Genomic DNA, 21,646 nt, shown 5'->3' on the forward strand with positions numbered 1-21,646 from the left:
TGAAACAATACGAAGCCGAGCCGTGTGAAAAAACATTTGATGAGTCAGAAGTCATAATGATTCTTTTATAAATTCTATGTTCGACATGCGCTATAATGGAATTTTAAACTGTCACGAAACAATAATTTAAATGATTCATTTAAGTGTTGATTCACGAGAATTTCATGTCGGAAGGTCGAGAAAAACTCTCGACAAATAATACATTTTTAATAAGTATGGAAAAAGTTTAAAACAATTATTTTTATTAAGTTATAAGAAAACAAGTAAATATTCAAACTTTTATTGGCTTGTTTTTGAATTTGAAGCTTTTACATTAATTTATTATATAAAAAAGGGTTATGCTTTACATTTATAATCTTAATAGGTTAAATCTAGTTGCATTTTTATGGATTGTACCGAAAATGTACTCAATATTTACAAAATTTACCGTTCAGTGTTTTCTTAAGCTGTCTCAAAGTTGGGAAGAAATTCAGACAAAATAGTACAAAATTTTTCATGAATAAAATGGACATGATAAAAAAAAAGGTTTTGTAATTAGGTATAAATTCCTTTTAGATAATGAGGAAATTTGAAAAATAAACAAAGTTTTGTCAAATAAATTTAATCATTTAATTGAGAAATATATAAGGATTATATAATTTCGAATTGGTAATTTGTCAAGGTAATAAAAAAACTGATTCCCATATTTTTTTAGTTTCGATATAATTTGTTATCAGCCTCCAACTTCCTTATTTTAAATTTAAAAAACTATCAGGGATGAGGCAAATTAGAAAGAAAGCACAGTTTTACTTTGTTTTGTTAATTTTGTTAATTAGTAATTAATATTTCATAACCCTGATGAAGGAATCTCATGAAAGCACAACGAAGGAGCTCTGTTTTGTTTCTAATTGGCCTCATAACTATTCGGTTTTTAAATAAAAAAATATTTCTTACTACCTTATATATTAAAATTGAAATTAAATTGAAATTAAATTGAAATTAAAGATATTATTTGTTGGTAGTTGGGGTTGTAAAAAATTGTCCCCAGGTTGAAACAGGAACAGTCCGACTGTGCGGTGGTGTGCCCGGACCGTGGCCATGTGGCTATGTGTATGAAAGGGGGCTACTCACACGAGCGGTCCTGTCGGCAAAGGGGTGCGTGTGTCGTACTGAGATGGGGCGCGAGGCAGCAGGGGCGGCTCGGGGGCGGGCATGCGCCAACGGCGGCTTGATAATCGTTTCAACCCCTTCGGCGTGAAATGGTCGCCCCGGGGTTTGGAGCCTTAGGCCGTCGAGAAAAGGACCCAGCCGGCCACCTGAGGCCAATGGACAATTCAGAATTATTAACGAGCATCCCTGCAAGATAGGTCACCTTTGACTGCATGGGAATTGACAGAGAACGGCAACTTGAATTTTCTCAGTCTTTGATCAAATTCAAAATCGCCACTCTAAACCAAAGACAAAACAAATTATATTTTCCAAATTAAATTACCATACCAGCGTAATATTTTCTACAAAGGTATAGTAGATATTAAATTGTAGTGAGCTGTTTTTAAAAGCTTTCTTTGCAGACCAGTGTTATAAAAATTAAAAATTTTTTTTAACTCTATTCTGATCAAAATCATCATGGCTATATGAAGGTAGGTAGTTGGGACCAGCTATTATTGAACAATAATACATATTGAACCTATGGCCGATTTTCTCACAGAAAAAAAGAGCAGTAAGAACGAGCAGAGAAACAAAAATGCATGAATAATACAAACTATATTAGCTAGAGAAATGACTTAAATTTTTTATCAAAGTAAGTGGGAAAGGACCTGCCAAAAGAGCTTATGCAAGGGATTTACGATTAATGACGTTTAAATTTTATCTATTTTTATAAATTTTTTCTATGATTTTTTTCGTTGATCTGAAGGAGTCTGATAGAAGAGTTTTGATATTGGAACTCCACAATTTAGAATGCTTAAGAAAGCACCTCATTGTTATGAGGATGTAGATTGGTTTTTCGAGATATCCGTTAAGTAAAATAATAAAATTTGGCAGTGACAACTGTCATTAATTTCTGCGTGTGACATGAAAAATATGCTAAAAACGCTTTAAAAAAATTGGAGCTTGCACCAACTGATAGACTTACAGAACAGAAAGACTTACTTCTGTGAGTGTTGTATATATATATATATATATATATATATATATGTATATATATCGGAACGTTCCTAAAAATAGTAAGTCACGAAAAACGGACAGTGAGTACACATCCTTCAACCAAAAAATCAAACGGAGGAAACTAGAAGTGTTTTTTTTCACGAAGGTTCACAACAACAAAGGTTATCAACCCTCGGGGTGCCGGTGCTTTTGAAAAAAAGCCCGTTTGTAAGTATGTCGGGTTCGAACGGAGGGCCGCTGGATTCGAACCCGGGACCTTAACCTTATAGTGTTGAGCGCCGTGTCAACGCCTAAATCGTTGCGGCTCCGAAGCCCCCTGAAACTAGAAGTTTGCATACTAAAAGGGAAGGTAGCTGGCAAGACGGAACTAATGGAGGGTGGAAAAGCACTGTCCGGAAATCTGAAAAATTTTGGGCTTCCACGACATGTCAAATAATCGAAAGTCCAAAGGTTCTTGACGGTGGAACAGAAGGAAATAGTGGGATAAGAAGGATGGATGTGAAAAGTGTATTCAAACAGGACCTATCCACCTTCAAGTTAAGACCATTACCAGGGTGGATACCCCAGGTGCTAAATCATTTAAGCCATTCAGAATTGTTACCCTTGCACTTTGTAAGGTGATGAGGGAAATATTTGGTTTTAGGGTTGTTATTAAAATAACTGACAACATTGTGACCAAAACTTCTGGATTTAAAACGATTTTTTTCTCCTATAACTATTAGGATGCATATTTTTGGTATAAATGTAATCAGTTTACTTACTCTGTAGTAACATATCGAGGAACCCCAATAAACTTACCATTATTTACAGTCTGCTCATAACGTGAGGATATCTAGCACGTAACCTGGAGATGAATGTTCATGAAGACATTTCAAGCCCGTCCGATCTTTGAGCATGTAGTTGGGAATATTTCCGTCGCTCACAATCGATGGAACTACTATACCATACAGCGATACAGCTAAATATCTGGGAATGACCTTAGATGTCAAGATGAGATGGAAAGAACACGTTAAGAAAAAAAGGACAGAAATAGGTTTAAGGTAGTGACAACTATACTGGTTGATAGGACGTGGCTAAAACCTTGCTAGACAAAATAAAATATTATTATATAAACTAGTCATAAAGCCTAAGTGGACATAGGGTATTCAACTATGGGGTTGTACAGCAAAAATAAAATCTTACGTACGTACGTAAAACATGGTACGTAAGGAATAAGGACTGACATAGGGATCAAGATCCCTGAAGTCACGGCGGAAATACAAAGGTTTGTCGCCAAACACCAGGCTTGCCTCAGACAGCACGAGAATATGAAAGCGACCAAACTCTTACATAACCGAAACATGGTCAGAAAATTAAAAAGAACAAAGCCATATCAACTTGCGTAGTTAAAAATGAATAGTGAAATGTAAATCTTACTGTTGGGTTTATAAGAATGTAAACATTTATTTATTCTACACTATTATTGTAAAATTAATGGTTGGTCTAATAAGATTAGTTTTAATAAATAAATTTAATTAATAAAAATTCTACACGTTAAAATTTTTTTTTTCTGTTACGGACAATTTAGGTGAATCTCTCTACATAACCGTCACCCTTCGCTTCATCACAACTATGTCCACAAGTCGTACTTTTACGTACAATTTTGTAAATATAAATTTAGAATTTAATTGTAACACTTTTCTGAAACGGGGACCGCGGTAGCCGAGTAGTTAGCATGAGAGACTCTCACGCCGCGGTCGTGGGTTCGATTCCCACCGTCGCCTCTGGCCCTTTTTTCACAATAAACCCCCCCATTTTGAACACACATATAAGAATTGTCACCATGGCTAATATGCATAGTTCATAACGCAAAAAAAAAAAAAACTTTACTGAAACCTGCATAAACTTAAGACATTTAGTAATTAGGTTCATTTATCATCTACTTTTACGTGTTACATTCTCCAATAATTTTTACATTAAAATGACGGACTGAACCGTCGTTACTGACTACTTACAATTGCTTCTGAACAATAGATCTCGACCAACGATAACAAAAGATTACTACAATCTATAAAAATGACACTGGACTATGGGGTTGAACCAAATCTTCCAATTAATTGAATACAGATTTTAATCATAAATCCGAAGATGATCGTTGTTCCGTTTGACGTTGCAAACAGCACACATACGGAAAGACCTAAACAGCCCATTTATATAACAAGTCGCTCGATCCTTTTACAAGAAATTTCACTCAAACCTTCAATCACATTCTAATCCACCCACTCTGTATCTTTCACTATGTCACTTCCACCAGTCCTTTTAGAGAAGGAATATTTTATTGTGCAGGGTGTTACTGTCACCTGATAGCTCCTCTGCTCACGTGGGTTGAGAGCTTGTTTGCAATAACACAATTGTTTATTATTTGCTCCAAGCGCGGATTTGGCTGAAATAAAAATAAAACTTTTAAAAGCTTTATTATGAATCTAATCTGGCCGATAGTAATAGGGAGGACTTTAGTATACCCAAGTTGACATTTAAGGTTTTTCTTTCAAATTTCTTGAAATTTCTTTTCCAGAGGAACTGCATCCAGTAGTTTTTCGAGCCGTTCGTTCTTCATTGCAATATTATATATCAAACATATCGAAGTCGCTGATGATTCGCCTCATTTTGACACGGCACGAATCATGCTCCCAGGGGGAAGAAACACAATCGCGCGCAGACAGAATGCGGTCAAGGTCACGAGGTTAATCTCTTTTATTGGCGGTTATGCAGAAAAACCAATCTCTTCCATTTGAAGATTAAATGGCCGCTGGGAGGGAAGGAGAGAGTTTCATTAAAAAAATTAATTTAGAGATCCTTCATGTATCATTCTTAATGATTTTTTTTCTCAAATAAAGAAACTGCCTGTATTGATGGAGAAGAATATGCAATGTAATTGTTTCATTAAATAATTTCTGTCAAGCCATAGAAATCTGATTTGTGATTAATTTGAAATGTTTCTCTTTTTACAACAGTATTTATTACATATACCACAAGAAAAATTATTGATGAGATCAAATGTAAAAAAAAAAATCACTAACTTCGTGGTCCGCTTGACCAATTAATATATTACAATTAATTAAGGTTTTTAGTTGAGATAAAAAAGTCAATGGCACGAGCGGGATTCGAACCCACGATCTTCGGCTAGATACGCCGCTGCTCTACCACTTGAGCTATCGTGACCTCGATCCACTTGGAAACTAACTTCCCATCTCAACCCCACCTTTTGAAATTTCCCTCTTTTTTGCCATTTTTCAAATGTCGTGAAATCGGATTTGATTCTCGATGACAAAAGAAATGGCCACGGAGAGCTCTAGCGAAGTATACTTCATTTTAAATCATTAAATTCACTAATTTCGTGGTCCGCTTGACCAATTAATATATTACAATTAATTAAGGTTTTTAGTTGAGATAAAAAGAGAATCCAATCCGATTACACGACATTTGAAAAATGGCAAAAAGGAGGGAAATTTCAAAAGGTGGGGTTGAGATGGGAAGTTAGTGTCCGAGTGGATCGAGGTCACGATAGCTCAAGTGGTAGAGCAGCGGCGTATCTAGCCAAAGATCGTGGGTTCGAATCCCGCTCGTGCCATTGACTTTTTTATCTCAACTAAAAACCTTAATTAATTGTAAAAAAAATGTTAATTTATATACAAGGTAATACAGGATCAAATGCCATGGTGGATTCATTAAATAAAACGTATTCATTGCCACCAGAACAAGGTTCTAGGTTTACTTTTTTCTGAGAGATTAACATTTTTGTGATTTTAGTCTAAAATCACATTTTTTCACATAAAATCGTAATTTATCAATTTTAACAGCATTAAAATACAAATCCGACATTTATTTCGCAAATTACAATAAATTTTCCATAAGAAATAACATTTCCGTTGTAAAACTCCCGTTTTCGAGTGCACAGTAGCCGCTCAAAGAATAAGAAAACTAAAGTTTTTTTAAAATACTTAATTGTGGCTAGTGTACTTTTTTTTCCATCTTCCAACTTTTTCATCAAAATTTTCTGGAGTTTTACCGAAGTTACGTTATTTTGTAAGTATTTCAAGAACATATTCACTTTTACCTTTTGTAGGACTTCTCTTAGTGAAATCTCCTTTGCTAAGTTGATAAACGTGATATCGAAACCAAAAAGCGAAGAAACCCAAGAACAACGTACATGCCATATTTATAATAAAAACCTTTATTAGCCTGTAACAAAAATTATATACATCTTCCTTCCTTCTTTCCCTTATGCCATTGCATGTGATTTCAATTTTTTCTCTATAAGTTGCTTCCTCGTTTTTATGGGCGTGCTGTACACTGCACTTTTCAGAGTTCCCCTTTTGTAAAATCTAGTGGGGTCAAATCAAGGGTCCATGTTGGCTAGGCCACGAGAACAATGTATCTAATTTTGTTACCAACTAATAAATATTTTTATTAAAAATATGACATGTACGATGTTCGTGGGTTGCTCCTCTCCTTGGGTTCGATACACGTTTTTCAACCTTGCAAAGCAGAATTTCTTAAGAAAAGTTCTAAAAAATGTAAAACTGAGTTCGTCCTTCGAAAACTAATATAATAAGGCAACTTTGATTAAATCCACGAAAATTTTGATGGAAAAATCATTGCATGAGTTACTGAGTATTTAAAAAAAAAACAAAAAACACGGGTTTTGGTATTTGTTTGAGCGTATATTCAACGAAAATGTTGTTATCTAGTGGAAAATTTAATGAAGTTTGCGATATAAAAGTCAGACATGTATTTTAATGACGCTAAAGCTGACAAATTACAATTTTATGTAAAAACAATCTGACATATTGACATTTAACACCCTGTATATTCTCAATATATAAAATAGGAAATATACTATAATATTAATATAAGTTTAAACTTAAGGTCCCAATAAGTCTTATGCACTTTCCATTAGTGCCATCAAATTTACAGAAGGATAAATATTGTATAAGTTACACCTTATTTTTTTATATATAAAGCTGTAAAACGTTAACCTGAAAAATGAAATTACTCGTATATACTTGAGAATCGGACATTAGAAATAGTGACTTTTTACTCCACTTTAACGTGAAGAATAGATGTCTGTTCACGGGACAGCTGTTGTACAAAAGATGAAGAATTAGACGAATTTGACAAATTATGTGAATTTTTTGCTTTTTTGCTCTTTCTAAAAAGATTTTATTATATTAGGGGTAATTCACAAGACCCGTGGTTTTTTTTAAATGGTAGTTTATAAAAAAAACTTAATCGCACGGTAGGCCTTGACTGTTAGGTAACTAATAGTGTTGTTTTTAACCATAAAAACATGTACATAATATTAATTATTGATGCTATAATGTATAGTAATTTGACTGTACGTCTTGTAATGATTTCCTGATGAAGGGCAGGAGAGGAGCAAATAGCCCGAAGCGTAGGAGAAAAGATGTGAAATAAACTAAACTTCAAAAATCACTTCGCCTCTAGGACTAGCCCTAATTTAAAAACACACTTTTTAGAAGAGAAAAGAAATATACATAATCTACAGAAATTGTATCAACTACAATAATTCAAAGAATTATTTTCAATTAATTAAGGTTTTGGTTGAGATAAAAAGTCAGTGTCACAAGCGGGATTCGAACCCACGATTCTCGGATAAATACGCCGCTGATCTACCACTTAAGCTATGGTGACTTCGATCTACTCGGACGCCAACTTCCTATCTCAACCCCACCTTTTGAATTTTCCCTCTTTCAAAAGATTTCAACCAAAACCTTAACTAATTGAAAAGAATTTATTTGGTCGAGGGGAACACGAAACTTAATAAAATCCAAAGTATTTAAAAAAATAAAACACTCACTTGCTTTGGCAAGAAATATATCCCTTTCATCAAGACTTAAAATTATTTCTAATCATTTAAACATCTACTTACAATATTGAAATTGTAACTTCAACTATAACATATAATGTATGCGCTTTGCTTAGTAGAGTGGACCAAATGTATAGGGTGATAAATCCTGGTTTTTAACTGAGAGGTTTTCTTCATATAGGAATATTTTATATATAATCTTAACATGTTTGAAAAAAAAAGAAGCTCCCTTGAATCTCAACATTATTAAGTGCACAATATGCTTAAATCTGAGCGATATCGGTTTTAATGGTGCGAGGTTTGGGTCGGTGAGTTTAGAACAGGAGATAATTGAGGTCGAGATTGTGGAATTCGGTACCACGGGTGCAAGAGGAATTTCATGTAGGAATCCCATTTTGTCGTCAGTCAATCAGCGGTCAAGAGCCGGAATTTATTCAGCTCTTCCCTAATCTTGTACAAAAGAAATTCCGTCCATCTAAAAACCGCTTCATATACTTATATATACGTACGCTCGTATATTTGAGTTGTATACAAGTTCGAGTCACGTAAAATTGAGGAAATCGGTACTCAGGTGGAGCTGGTTTTGTATTACGGCCAAATCGTATTATATGTATGTTCACGTAATAAATTTAAAATGTGTTAATAAGATATGACTAATTAATTTCAGTTCGAAACCAAATTTTCTTATGTCAATGTAATATCTGTTTTTCTTGGTTGATTCGAGTCGAGGATGTATATGAAAATGCATTCACGACTGGCTTCGGAGTTTAATATATTAGATTTAAAAAAAAAGCAAATAACTGAAGTAGGAACCGAGGAAGCCCAGTGGTTAGTACGTCAGACTCACGGCTCATAGACCGTGCAGTCGTGGGTTCGATTCTCACCATCACACCTGGTTATTCTGACCCATTTGGTCCCATTTACATTGCCCGCTCCCCGCCTCCAATGCTTAATGAGTAATTTTGCATTGATCACGATTCCATAATGATATAGCCTACCATGTACGGGTTTTCTGAAAATTGGTAAATACTTGTTTTAGCAATTGAATTCAAAAATATCGGCAAAAAATATATTTGAAATAGATGCCAGTGCTGAATATAAAGTAAAAATTAACACTGATTTGCCTAAATTTTATAAACGTAAAACATGGAGTACCGCAGAGCTATCCTTTAGGTATCTTATTATTTCTCATATTTATTAATTTTTGCTAAAGTTCTCCCCCATAATCTTATTGCTCATTGCTGAACGAGCCAAATTGTACCGTGTTGTAGCTAATGCTGGAGATTCAACAATACATACTTCCAACCGCCTTTAATAATTTTTTCAATTAATTAATATGTTTGAAAGGAATTGGTTGAGATAAAAAAGGCAGTGTCACGAGCGGGATTCGAACCCACGACCTTCGGCTAAATGCGCCGCTGCTCTACCCCTTGAGCGTGACTTCGATCCACTCGGGCACTAACTTCCCATCTCAACTTCACCTCTCGAATTTTCCCTCCTTTTTCCCATTTTTCAAATGTCGTGTACTCTATGTGATTCTCGGCGACAAATGAAATGACCACGGAGAGCAGCGGCGAATTTAGCCGAAGGTCGTGGGTTCGAATCCCGCTCTTGACACTGACTTTTTTATCTCAACCAATACCTTTCATAAATAATAAGTAATTGAAAAAATTAATTGGTTAATCGGACTAGGAACTTTAATGGATTTAATAATTTTATTGAGTGGCGTTCAAATAATTATTTTAAACTTAATTTTACTAAATGCTTCGTTAAATCATTTAATTGTTTTTATTAATAAACTAATTAATCGTATTTGTTAATAAATCAAAATTACATTTTCAATCTCATATTAAAGATCTTTAACATACACGTATAACTTTGAATTTTTTAAATATGTAAACAGTACTGCCAATAAAGTTATAAATTATTAGGTTTTGTTATTCGCAAAACAAAGCGTTTATAAATGCATAAATACATTTGCAATAAAAAAAAATCTGTTTCATAACTGGTAGTCGTTTAGAGTATGCAAGTCATGAATGGCCACCCTACAAAAAAATATCTACGTACATTACTTGGTAAAGTACAAAATAAATTTTTAACTTTTAAACTAAAAGCCCCTTCCTTAGATATCAAGTAGAATCGTGTATACTTATTCCTAAATTTATTTGCATTACATATTATATTAGAAGAGGGCAATGGGATGAAATAAAATTAGTTTTGACTAACAGGATTTTTGATAAAACAAATTTTATTACTCAGAATAACAGATGCTTTTACAACTTCCCTTTCCCATTTTTCGAAAACCTTCTTAACCACAAGGCCTCCAGACAATTCGAGCTTAAGGGTGATGTGTAGATCCAGCCGTAAAGGGAGAACAGGAAGACAGGAAAAGTTATGTATTTGTTTGACATAAATATGTAAAGATATACTCTTAAGACGTTAAAAAACAGTTGAGGCGTCGGTGGCCGCAACGGTTTAGGCGTTGACACGGCGCTTATACCTAAATAAGGTGAAGGTTCCGAGTTCGAATCCGCCCAGCATTCATCCCGACATACTTAGGAATGGGCTTTTTTCAAAACCACCGGCACCCCGAGGGTCCATTTCTCTTCGTAGTTGAAATACTCACGTACAAAGCTTTCAAAAATGTACAGTAATGAGTATTACTATTATTTAGTACTATGGGAAATCTCTAAGACCCTGTTGGTTTTCTGCTATGCTGGAGGGTTAGATCAAAACGGTTTGGTTCGTGAGAAACTAGACAAAAAAATTAAAGTTTACGTTTCTCGAATTTTTTTCAAAAAACATTCCAACAAAAAATGTAAGGGGGTAACAGAAGTTAAACTATTAAAACATAAATAAAATTATTTACCGTAGTCAAAAAATAAAAGTTACGAGTCTTTTTGGGGTAATCTCTGGAACTAAATAAATATAGGGGGAAGTACTCACCCAGTATGTCAACATTCATGCATGAATATATTCTTTTACTTATATGCTAGTAAAAATAAGACCTTTATTTTTGGTAATTGGACACTTCCCCGTATGTTTTTTAATAAATAATTTTTTATCACATTACAAATACCTTCCAATAGGTAACATGTAACAATTAGTACGCAAATATTTACACAATTAATTGCAAGATTGGAAAAAATATCCATTGGCAATACTCTAATCATACTACAATGTTATCTGTTTAATTATTACCGTGTCACTATCACTTTCGCTATCATCACCATCATTTCCTCGGAAATTTCGCGGGTGTCGTCTTTCTGTCGGTGAGGTGGGTTCGAGTGAATTCGTCGGGATGCTAAATGTGCAGATTTACGGTGGTTGAGGGGCTTTTGTGAAATTAGCTGTAACGGAAACGGATTTCATCTTGAACGAAAGGAATATTTAAGTCTGTAGTTAGGTTGGATACATAAAATAGAGCATCAAGTATTTTTCCTAGAATTAAGGATTGGGCAGTTTGAACGCGGCGGATGTTGATTTGTTCGGCTGAACCCCACACTTCCAGTCCGTATCTATATATCGGCCTAACTGAAAAAATGCTCAATGCTCAACTTTAGTTATCTGTTGATCAATTATTCTTTTTATCTAAGGATTTTAGTTGAGTTGAAAAAATAGTGGCACGAGTGGGATTCGAACCCACGACCTTCGGCGACCTTCCGAGGGAATCGAAGTCACGACAGCTCAAGTGGTTAGAGGTTCGGCTCATTAGCCGAAGGTCGTGGGTTCGAATCTTGTGTCATTAATTTTTCATCTCATCCAAAAACCTTAGATAAAAAGAATAATTAATTGGATCAATTAATATGGTAAATTGTGACCTCTAAGCAAATATGGAATAATTTAATAAAAACGTGTTTCATGTTGCGTATTGTTTGATTCCAAACAGCATTGCCATTAAAGAAGACTACAATATTAATGTACGACTTTACGAAAGCTTTGAACTTGTACAGGATAAAAACTATTGTTTTATTGTGTTGTTTATAAATTTTAGTAATTTGTAATTGTAATAGTTATTTTTTATTTCAAGCGTTTCTATTTGTTAGTTTAGGAAGAGTAAGTTAATTATTTCAATTAGTATCAGTATTATTTGTTTTACTGATTAATGCAGTGTGTAATCTTTTTCTGATTTTACACAGTTTCTTTTCTGATCCCAGGGAGGAATAAACTACATTTTTATCGAATGAATATTCAACCGTCTTTCATGAATATTTATAGCGGCGGCCGATCAATCCATTCCCGCGAACGCCAAAGGGCCTCTAAAACACACGAATCTCAGAGCATATTTGGTCAAACGGAATGGCTTTTTGAATGAGATGTCCTAAAAACTGCGGTTTTTGTGTAGCTTAAGGATTCACGTCGTTTTCTTTCTATCTTTACTCAAGTACGCCAGGTCGACAATTTCGGAAGTAAATTACCTGATTAATTTAACACTATTAACTATGTTTCAAGAGAGGGTAGTTTAACGGCTACTATAACTTTCCACGGCTGAAACTTGTTTTAATATGTAATTGACTCTAAGTGACTCAACTTGGTGTTATGCCAGTAATTTGATTAAAATTGTACGGTTTGATGGATTATTATTACAGTACCTCTCAAAATGAAACTTCGACTCCCTTTGCAAATCGGAACTTGTTTACTGGCAGAACTTATAACTGAAACGAATCAAGGAAGACGGTTAGTTTACAAACGGATTGTTTGCAGAGAACGCAAGAAGGCACAAAAGCGAGGTTATTCAGTTCCAAAATGAAATACTCAAAACACGAGGGCAAGTTCATCAATATCCTTTAATATTTAGCATGCAAAATTTACAGATGAACAAGATTAAAATTAAACAAACAGGAATTATGGTTGAATTGAAAGAATACCCGCTCAAGGAAGATGTCACAACACTCAAGTCAACTATCATTCTTAGATTAGTTTTTTGGGTTGTTTCCGACCATTTTCGTCTGATAATACTCGTTGTGTTTGTTTGCCAGACGCGTTATGGCTTGTTTGTATAATTTCAGTTTAGCCGAGTCCGTTTTATAATTTTGTAGATGGAATGAACTTGACTGAACTGAAATCACTCAGTCGCGCCTGACAAGTCAGCATGGCAGAACACATTGACCAAACCGCAGGTTCATCACCCCAGAAACCCCAATGGAATTTGTCACAATTTTATTATAATAACCAGGTGATAAATACTAAGCAATGGGGATTATTACTTGAGGGGGAGAAAAGTGAAAATTTTAATAGGTTTTTGGACGGAAAACTGCAGTTCCAATGATCGTGCGAAAAAGATTACCGTCACTGAATCTTGATATTCTAGTTTTTAAAAATTCGATTAAGCGGTTTGCATTGCTAATTTAAGTAGCCCGATAATCAAAAGATTATGGCCGTTATAATTCAAAACACGTACAATTACATTTTTAACAATAAAACAACTTACTTACCAATTGTTAAGAAAAAAAATGGACTTAATGCAAAAAGTAAAATGTTGTGAAATGTTCAAGTGATACAACCTACATAGAGGAAAACGGTACCGTTGATGAAAACTAATAACTAAATGTTAACCATAATTATTCTTTTTTTGTAAGGTCTGGTTAAGATGAGAAAGTTATTGTCATGAGCGGGATTCGAACACACGGCTTTCGGCTGGTCTAACTTCTTCATCTCAGCCAAGACCTTACATAAAAGAATAATTAATTGCAAGAAGTAATTTGTTCAATTAGGCCAGTGAATATAAATGGGTTAATAGTTAACCATAATGTAGATTTTATTAATTTGGAAATAATAAAAAAATAGGGATACACACAGACAATTGGAATTAAAAGGAAATTTTTATAAATAAATTTGTGTTGATACAATTTAAAAGATATATAAAAAATAATTGCTAAATAAAATAAAAAGTAATTACGATAATTTCTAGGTGTTGATATGCTATATTTGTTGTTTACTTTCTTTTTTTTTTGTAACAGCAGAGGTTATATTAAGCCTCGGAGTGCCGGTGTTTTTGAAAGAAACACATTTGTAAGCATGTCGGGTACGAATGCAGGGCCGCTGGATTCGAACCAAGGACTTTTACCTTACAGTGATATGCGCCGTGTCAACGCCTAAACCGTTGCGGCCACCGACGCCCCTATTTCTGGGTGTTGATATTCTATATTTGTTGTTTACGTTAATGTTTGTTTTTATTCCTATTAAATTTTTATATATTTTTAAGCACATTTGATAATTTGATAACTGGATTAATAGTTAACCATAATGTAGATTTTATTAATTTGAAAATAATAAAAAAATGAGATACACACAAAAAATTGAAATGATAAACGAAAGTTTTTATAAAAAAATTTGTATTGATGCAATTTAATACATATGAAAAATAATTGCTAAATAAAATAAAACGTATTAATTTATAGGTGTTGATATGCTATATTTGTTTTTACTTTAATGTTTGTTTTTATGGTTATTAAATTTTTATATATTTTTAGGCACATTTGATAATTTGATAAATGGATTAATAGTTAACCATAATGTAGATTTTATTAATTTGAAAATAATAAAAAATAGAGATACATACAGAAAATTGAAATTATAAAAGTAAGTTTTTATAAATACATTTGTATGCAATTTAATAGATATGAAAAAATAATTATTCAGAAATCGGGAAATGCGGTCTGGTGTGATGTAGGTTTCAGAAAAATATTTTCTTTATCGTGCCAACGTTTCGATCTTTATTGAGATCATCTTCAGAGCCTGGGATTAACAAACATTGTTTACATTTAAAAAATACATTTAGGATGTGGAAAAGTGAATTTATACAATACAAAATATATTTTTTATATTCAATCAAAGTAAGAAAAAATAATTGCTAAATAAAATAAAAAATGATTAATTTCTGGGTGTTGATATGCTATATTTGTTGTTTTCTTTAATGTTTGTTTTTATCGCTATTAAATTGTTATATATATTTTAAGCACATTTGATAATTTATTTATTTGCAATGACTATCATCAGCATGCATTATAAATTATTTATTGTTAAAATGATAAGTAATTCTAATATGAGCTAAGCAAGCTTACTCCCCACAATATTTGGTAAACCAAACGCTATATTTTTTTGTTTTTAGATTAAGACAATATATTGTTCATAATTTTGACCTTCTTTGAGAAATTACTGGACCTCTAATACTTGTATTGTCCACATCATACAATTACATCATCTTCACTGTTTATTATGTATTGTAATATTTTATTAATCATAACTTGATCATGAAATAATGGTTACGGTTCAAAATGAGAAAGTCGTAAGACTGAAAATGCATTCAATTTAATAGGTGAGCTTGGTTGCTTTTATTAAAATTAAAACCCTGCACATAAAACATCAAAATAGGTAGTTTGTGTGAGCACACGGACTTGCGTTAATTTTTCTAAATTTATTTTTTTATTGTACTCTAAGTTAGTGTTTAAGTAATTGTATGATACAATAATAAACATTTCAATTTGAAAAAAATCTAGTATATTTTACAAAAAAAGGCATTTCGTCGTCAGGCGAGGATTGTGTTCACAAATATCATAGATTGGATCAATACTGCTAGAAAACCACCCTCGTCCTAGGGAAGTTCATAAATTCGGCGCGAAAGCTCTGATTTTCCGTCACCTTAAAACATCCATCATTTTGTATTCCAGATTTAAAAAGTCAAAGTCCAACTGGCCGGACGCGTTGATGAAGCTCGCCCGGGAGCTCGGTTCAGGGCTAATGTTTTTCCCTGGAGGCTTTGAAATTGAAAGAGTCGGGAGGAGAAAAACGAATATGGAAAACATCTCCGGGTTCTCTATCTGGGTCGGCAGAGTTGGCCGGGATTCAGTCCCTTATCATTTAATAGATGTTGTCTTTTTTAGAAGATGGCGGTCAAACCCTTTCTCTATATTCGTCTTTTATAGGTCTATACCGGCTTAATATTCGTATACTGTTCTGGATATTTACAAACAGTTAAGTTATTGGCCAGTACAGAATGGAAAAGTAAGTACTTCGGATAAAATTGTTTGTAAACTCTTTTTTATTAATGGTATAAATATATAATTTTCAACTAATACTAAGACTGATAATCGTTGAATTTGATCTAATGTCATTTATAAATCAATCATTTATAAATTTACAAGCCAACATACGCATATAAAAAATGTCTTGCTTATTAGTTAATTATACTTTACTAGTCTTTGCTATTACTTGTTTTATCGTGTTCCGAGCACAACTCTTTCATTTGCTATGCTAATTCTTGTGTTCAAATCAAATGTAGGTATCTTGAGCTCAGGTATATTAAAAGGCCGCTCAATGCCTCGTGTTCGAATGTTGTATTGTCTTTGGGTTTCTTATGCCCAATTCTTTAATTTGCCGTGTAGAGGTCATGTGTTTGAATTTTGTAGTTTCTACGCAGATATCTATATTTCAGTTCTATTTATCTTGCAGATAGATTGGGTTTGATTATGGTAATTTTCATGCACCTGTCAGGGGTTCCTATGTATAGTCATCATGCAGTTGTCCAGAGTTCAATTCTTCTATTTATTTTACAGGTTGTTGGGGTAATGCAACCTTATGGAAAATATGAGTTTGGATTTGCGTAGGGTAGCATCGGGTAGCGTCGCATGGCGTAGCATCGGGTAAGTGTGTTTCTGGCTTTAGGCTCGTTTATATTTTCATGTCGACTACGTTTAATTTTTAATACACTGTCCTAGTTGACAATATTTTTCTGAGTTCCTGGACGTTTTCAGGGCTAAAATTTTAGAACACAGAAAATGAATAAACTAAAGTATTAACTAATATTACATATATAAATGTTTGATGATGTATAATAATTATGATATGTATTTCTTTAATTTGAATGACTGTTCTACATTTGGAAGTATCCCGCTTGGGTTATAATTATAAATAAATTGAGTGGAGTATAGGGCTGAGGGATCTAGTCGCTGGGGTCCGCCTCGGGGAAATTCGAAAAAGCATCTATACGCTCCTTAAAGATTAACATTTTTTAAGTGTTCAAGAATCGCCATCTGGGCTAAAACGAGCTCATAATTCGAATGTATTTATATAATATTATATATGACGATTTATATCATATTATATCGGCTAAGGACCCTAATCACCACGATCCGGCCCTGTGACGCTAAAACTGCAATAAAAACATATTATTACAAGAAGATGGCAGCGTCGGTGGGCCTGGTCGGCAGAAAAGCCCTCACGGATCAAGAGCACTGTAGATACCTGTCCCTCGGAGTACCTGAATGGTAGAAGAAGGGTCATCCTCACCCGATTAAGAATAGGCCATGTGAGGATGACACACGGACACTTACATCTGGGCAAAAGCATGCGTATCTTTCCAGAATGTGGAGAAAGGTTGTTCGATGTTCACTACCTAAGTGAAGTATGCAATCTTTGGTTTTATATCAAGAGCGAATAGGATTGCCACTCAACAAGAAATCGTGCTTGAGCACGGCAGAGAGTAACTGGGTCCCTTGTTGCAACTTTTAGAGGAAAAAATGTTTTATCGTGTATGGTAATGACATTTTCATGTCCCTAGCGTGTGTTGAGAGTGAATGTATTTATTGATGTGAAGGTGTAGATGGCTCAATATTGACGACCCCGTCGACCATCAGATTAGTTACATAATATGTGTAAAGAGTGATGGAGGAATATCGACAACTCCACCACCATAATTGCGTGAATTGTATGCAGATGGGAAAGAATGTATTTAAGAATGAGAGAAAGTGTGAATGGGTTTGGATGTAGGAACTGCATGCGTTGGGAGCTGAAATGATCCAGCTGTTTAACACCAAGAGCCCTATGTGGTTGTGTGGATCAGACTGAGGTCTACACACGAGCTCCAAACACGTGAGGTGGGTGATTCTCGAGGCCTCCCTGCAATTTATTGTAAATTAGAAAAGCTGGAATTACCTGAGAACTTCGAGCGGTGATAGGCCTAAGCCTGTTCATGTGTGTGTATATACGTACATTTGCAGACTTGAGCTTATATAAATCCATTCTAACCCAATAATTCGATTATAATTTTTATTTGACCAACAGTCACGTCAATTACGTTAGATTTTTAAAGATGTACATTTAATGTGCGCTAAATCAATAAACATGATAATGACTAATTATGACACAAACGACGAAATGTTGCTAGTACTGAATATTTAAAGATCGTGAAATGCGGTCGGGTGTGTTATAGGTTAGGAAAACATTTTCTTTATGGTACCAACGTTTCGACCTTTATTCAGATCATCTTCAGAGCTTGGGATTTATAAGCATAGTAGATTATACAAATACGTAAAGATATTAATATGAAGTTATACAATGGTGTACACAATATAAAATTTTAGGAAAAATATTAATGTAATAGGAGTTTGTTTATATTAAAAGGGGTTTTTAAATGTCATGTGATATTTGCAACTTCTATTCTTGTTATTTTATGTGGTAGTATAAGAAATTTACATTTGCAAAACTCTGGCAGAATTTTAAAATTTCCCTGTCGGTATAATCAAGCTTTTTGTTTATAAAAGTCGTGTTAAATTTACATACGTCACATTTATCGTTTCGCCTCAAGAATAAAAGACGGAAAAAATATACGAGTAGAATTGGATAGCCTCATTCTCAATTCATGGGATTACCAGCGAAAAGGTGCAAAGAAAGAGAGAGGGCGGGAAAAAAAGGAATCTCTTAAGAATAAGAGAAAAATTAAGATGGGATCTGCAGTGGTCTGTTGATGCATTGCTGGTCATAAAAGAAAACGTATCGAATTTATACTGCAGCGTGAATACTTCGGCGCTCCATAATTTCTGAGAATTTCTGCACCTGTTACACATTTATGGTATGCCATTTTACAAACAGAGTTACTTTGAACTTCTCTTTCCCGGGTGACCTAGTTTACTATCACTTGGAAGATAAAGGCTTGATAGTCCGTGGATAATTTCCAGTTTGACGGTTTCTTTTTCTTCGTACTAAGGAAAATGACTGGATTCCTGAATTGTCCGTTATTCTTCTGAAACATAAAGTTCTTTCGGATCAACACAGTAAGTTGAATTTTGAAAATGGCCATCCACAAGTCCTCCGTGTGTTACAGTATCGATTAATGAAGCCGACCATGTAGACGCAAATAAACGAAGGGTCGATACTAATGGCTTGGACCTTTCCGATCTTATCCGAAGTATTAAAGTGTGAAGCTTCATCAATCAAGGCTTTGGGGACAAGTCTAAAAGTTGTTTGTCTCCCTTTCAAACGTCAGAAGAGACGTCAAGGCATTTGTTAATAATAATAATATTATTTAAATTTTGACGAATTTCATAATCAATATTTTCTCATTTGTAAGAAAAAATCAACTTGTATTCTGTTATATTTGAAAAATGAATAAAGCAATATAAAAATTGAATGATTCTATTTATTCTTTATTATTAATCATATTACAGAGATATCCGAACTTGTGAAGTCTATTATATATATTATATTATATTAATCTAACATTATTTATATTCACTAGTTTTCGTGGTTCGCTTGACCAATTAATATATTTAAACTAATTAAGGATTTTAGTTGAGATAAAAAAGTCAGTGTCACGAACAGGATTCGAACCCACGACTTTCGGCTCGATACGCCGCAACTTTACCAATTGAGCTGTCGCGACATCGATCCTCTCGGACACTAACTTCCCATCTCAACCCCACCTTTTGAATTTTTCTTCCTTTTCGCAATTTTTCAAGTCACGATAGCTCAATTGGTAGAGTAGCGGCGTATCTAGCCGAAGGTCGTGGGTTCGAATCCCGCTCGTGACACTGACCTTTTTTATCTCAACTAAAAACCTTAATTAATTGAACGATATTATTTATATTCGAAATATTTACAAATCTTACTTTTAGACGAATAATACTATCCAAAGATTTATATATTCCATTTATTATAAATTTCATTAAAAACACTCTGGAGGTGAGTGAGAGTTTGTAACTTAGCATGCACAGTCTGGTGAAAATTTGAATAAATGATTGACCATTATTCCGAGCGGAACAGAAAAATTAATGTGTGGTGTTTAGTAACCGTTAGCCAACGATTATTTGGAGATAGTGAGATGCGGTCATAGGTTTTAGAAAAACATTTTCTTTATCGTATTAACGTTTCGATCTTTAAATTCACTAATTTCGTGGTCCGCTTGACCAATTAATATATTATAATTAAGATTTTTAGTTGAGATAAAAAAGTCAATGGCACGAGCGGGATTCGAACCCACGATCTTCGGCTTTATACGCCGCTGCTCTACCACTTGAGCTATCGTGACCTCGATCCACTCGGACATCAATTTCCTATCTCAATCCCACGAGTTCGAATCCCGCTCGTTCCATTAACTTTTTTTCATCTCAACTAAAAACCTTAATTAATTGTTTCGATCTTTATTGAGATCATCTTCAGGGCTCAAAGTGTTTGTTTTCTATGTAGATCTGTCATTCGTGTATGTCGTGTTGAAAGTTCCTAAGTGAGTTGGCACTCTCAACACGACATACAAGATTGACACACCTGCACAGAAAACAAACACTATGAGATCTGAAGATGATCTCAATAAAGATCGAAACGTTAGCACGATAAAGAAAATGTTTTTCTAAAAACTGCGTCACACCAGACCGCAACTCACCATCTTAAAATAGGCAAGTTAATATTTTCGAGTAAGTGTGGCAATGGCACAGACCAGTAGTTTCCATAAGAAAACATGATCCATCATGATGGATCGATTCTAATGCTAATGCTCGAACTCGATCCATTTTAAATACCAAATAATTCAAGAACCTACACGGGACAAGTTAGATAAGTTAGACCAGGTTACTTTTGTAAGCTCAAGTGTACCATATCAAGGAAAAATACTCAACTATGATTCTCACAAAGTATAGGCATTTAATGTCAGAAATATTCGTAAAACCCAAATTTATGTTAAACCTAGAAATACCTGAGTCAATATGAGGTATAAAGAAATAAAATTAATAATAAAAAGTAAAAGAACAAATTAAAATCGTTCTCTCACGCCTGACATTAACTACGAATTTAATACGTATAAAACAAGCAAAGGTTAGATTTACATATAATAATAAATGTATAAATACAACAAAAAAGAATACAATTCATACAACGGACGAAATCACGGTCCTGTCACTTTTTTGTGTCTACTTTCAGTAGAAAGACTTGTTTATTTATTTTTACTAAGAAAAGTGAGTGAAGAAAGCTAGGAAAAATGATGGCTCGGCCCTCGGAGATAGCCCCGACATGTCATCACTGATTGATGGTTAGCAAGTGGGTCACCGACCATGCTTTAACGAGAGGAGTGATGTTTCGGAAAACTACCATACAACGGACTCGAAAAAAATAATTTTTGAATGTGTTGGCTTTTTGTACATGTATTGTAGGTTTAATATAATAAAATAATATGTAGCGTCGTATTAAATGATATATAAAAAAGAGAAAGGCCGAAATACTTTTACAGTAAAGTAGATAAAAATGCATTGTTCAAATTTCGGATTCAGTGGGTTTTAAGCACTCTTTAAAGCTGTTGGATCTATAATACGAATTCTTACTACAAACAGAAAATCGATATTGTTGGGTTGAATCAGCAGGGATGAT

At 34.0% G+C, this 21,646-nt stretch overlaps 1 protein-coding gene and 1 non-coding gene across 5 annotated transcripts in view; both read right to left on the reverse strand.

Annotated features, from left to right (window-relative positions):
• Nucleotides 1-21,646, reverse strand: part of LOC106662559 (calmodulin-A-like) — a 212,965-nt gene that overhangs the window by 159,616 nt on the left and 31,703 nt on the right. For 2 of the 4 annotated variants that reach the window (XM_014386740.2, XM_024224916.1), the window contains exon 1: nt 1,111-1,161. The exons of the other annotated variants lie outside the window; for them this stretch is intronic. The gene's annotated coding sequence lies outside the window, so the exon portion shown is untranslated. Of the gene's footprint in view, nt 1-1,110; nt 1,162-21,646 lie in introns of those variants that run through there. 4 annotated transcript variants of the gene reach the window in all.
• Nucleotides 20,246-20,318, reverse strand: Trnay-aua. Its single transcript has one exon. It is a non-coding gene; the product is annotated as a tRNA-Tyr (tRNA).

Source organism: Cimex lectularius, unplaced genomic scaffold, assembly GCF_000648675.2.
Source record: "Cimex lectularius strain Harlan isolate CLEC.00 unplaced genomic scaffold, Clec_2.1 scaffold43, whole genome shotgun sequence".
Classification (NCBI taxonomy): Eukaryota; Metazoa; Arthropoda; class Insecta; order Hemiptera; family Cimicidae; genus Cimex; species Cimex lectularius.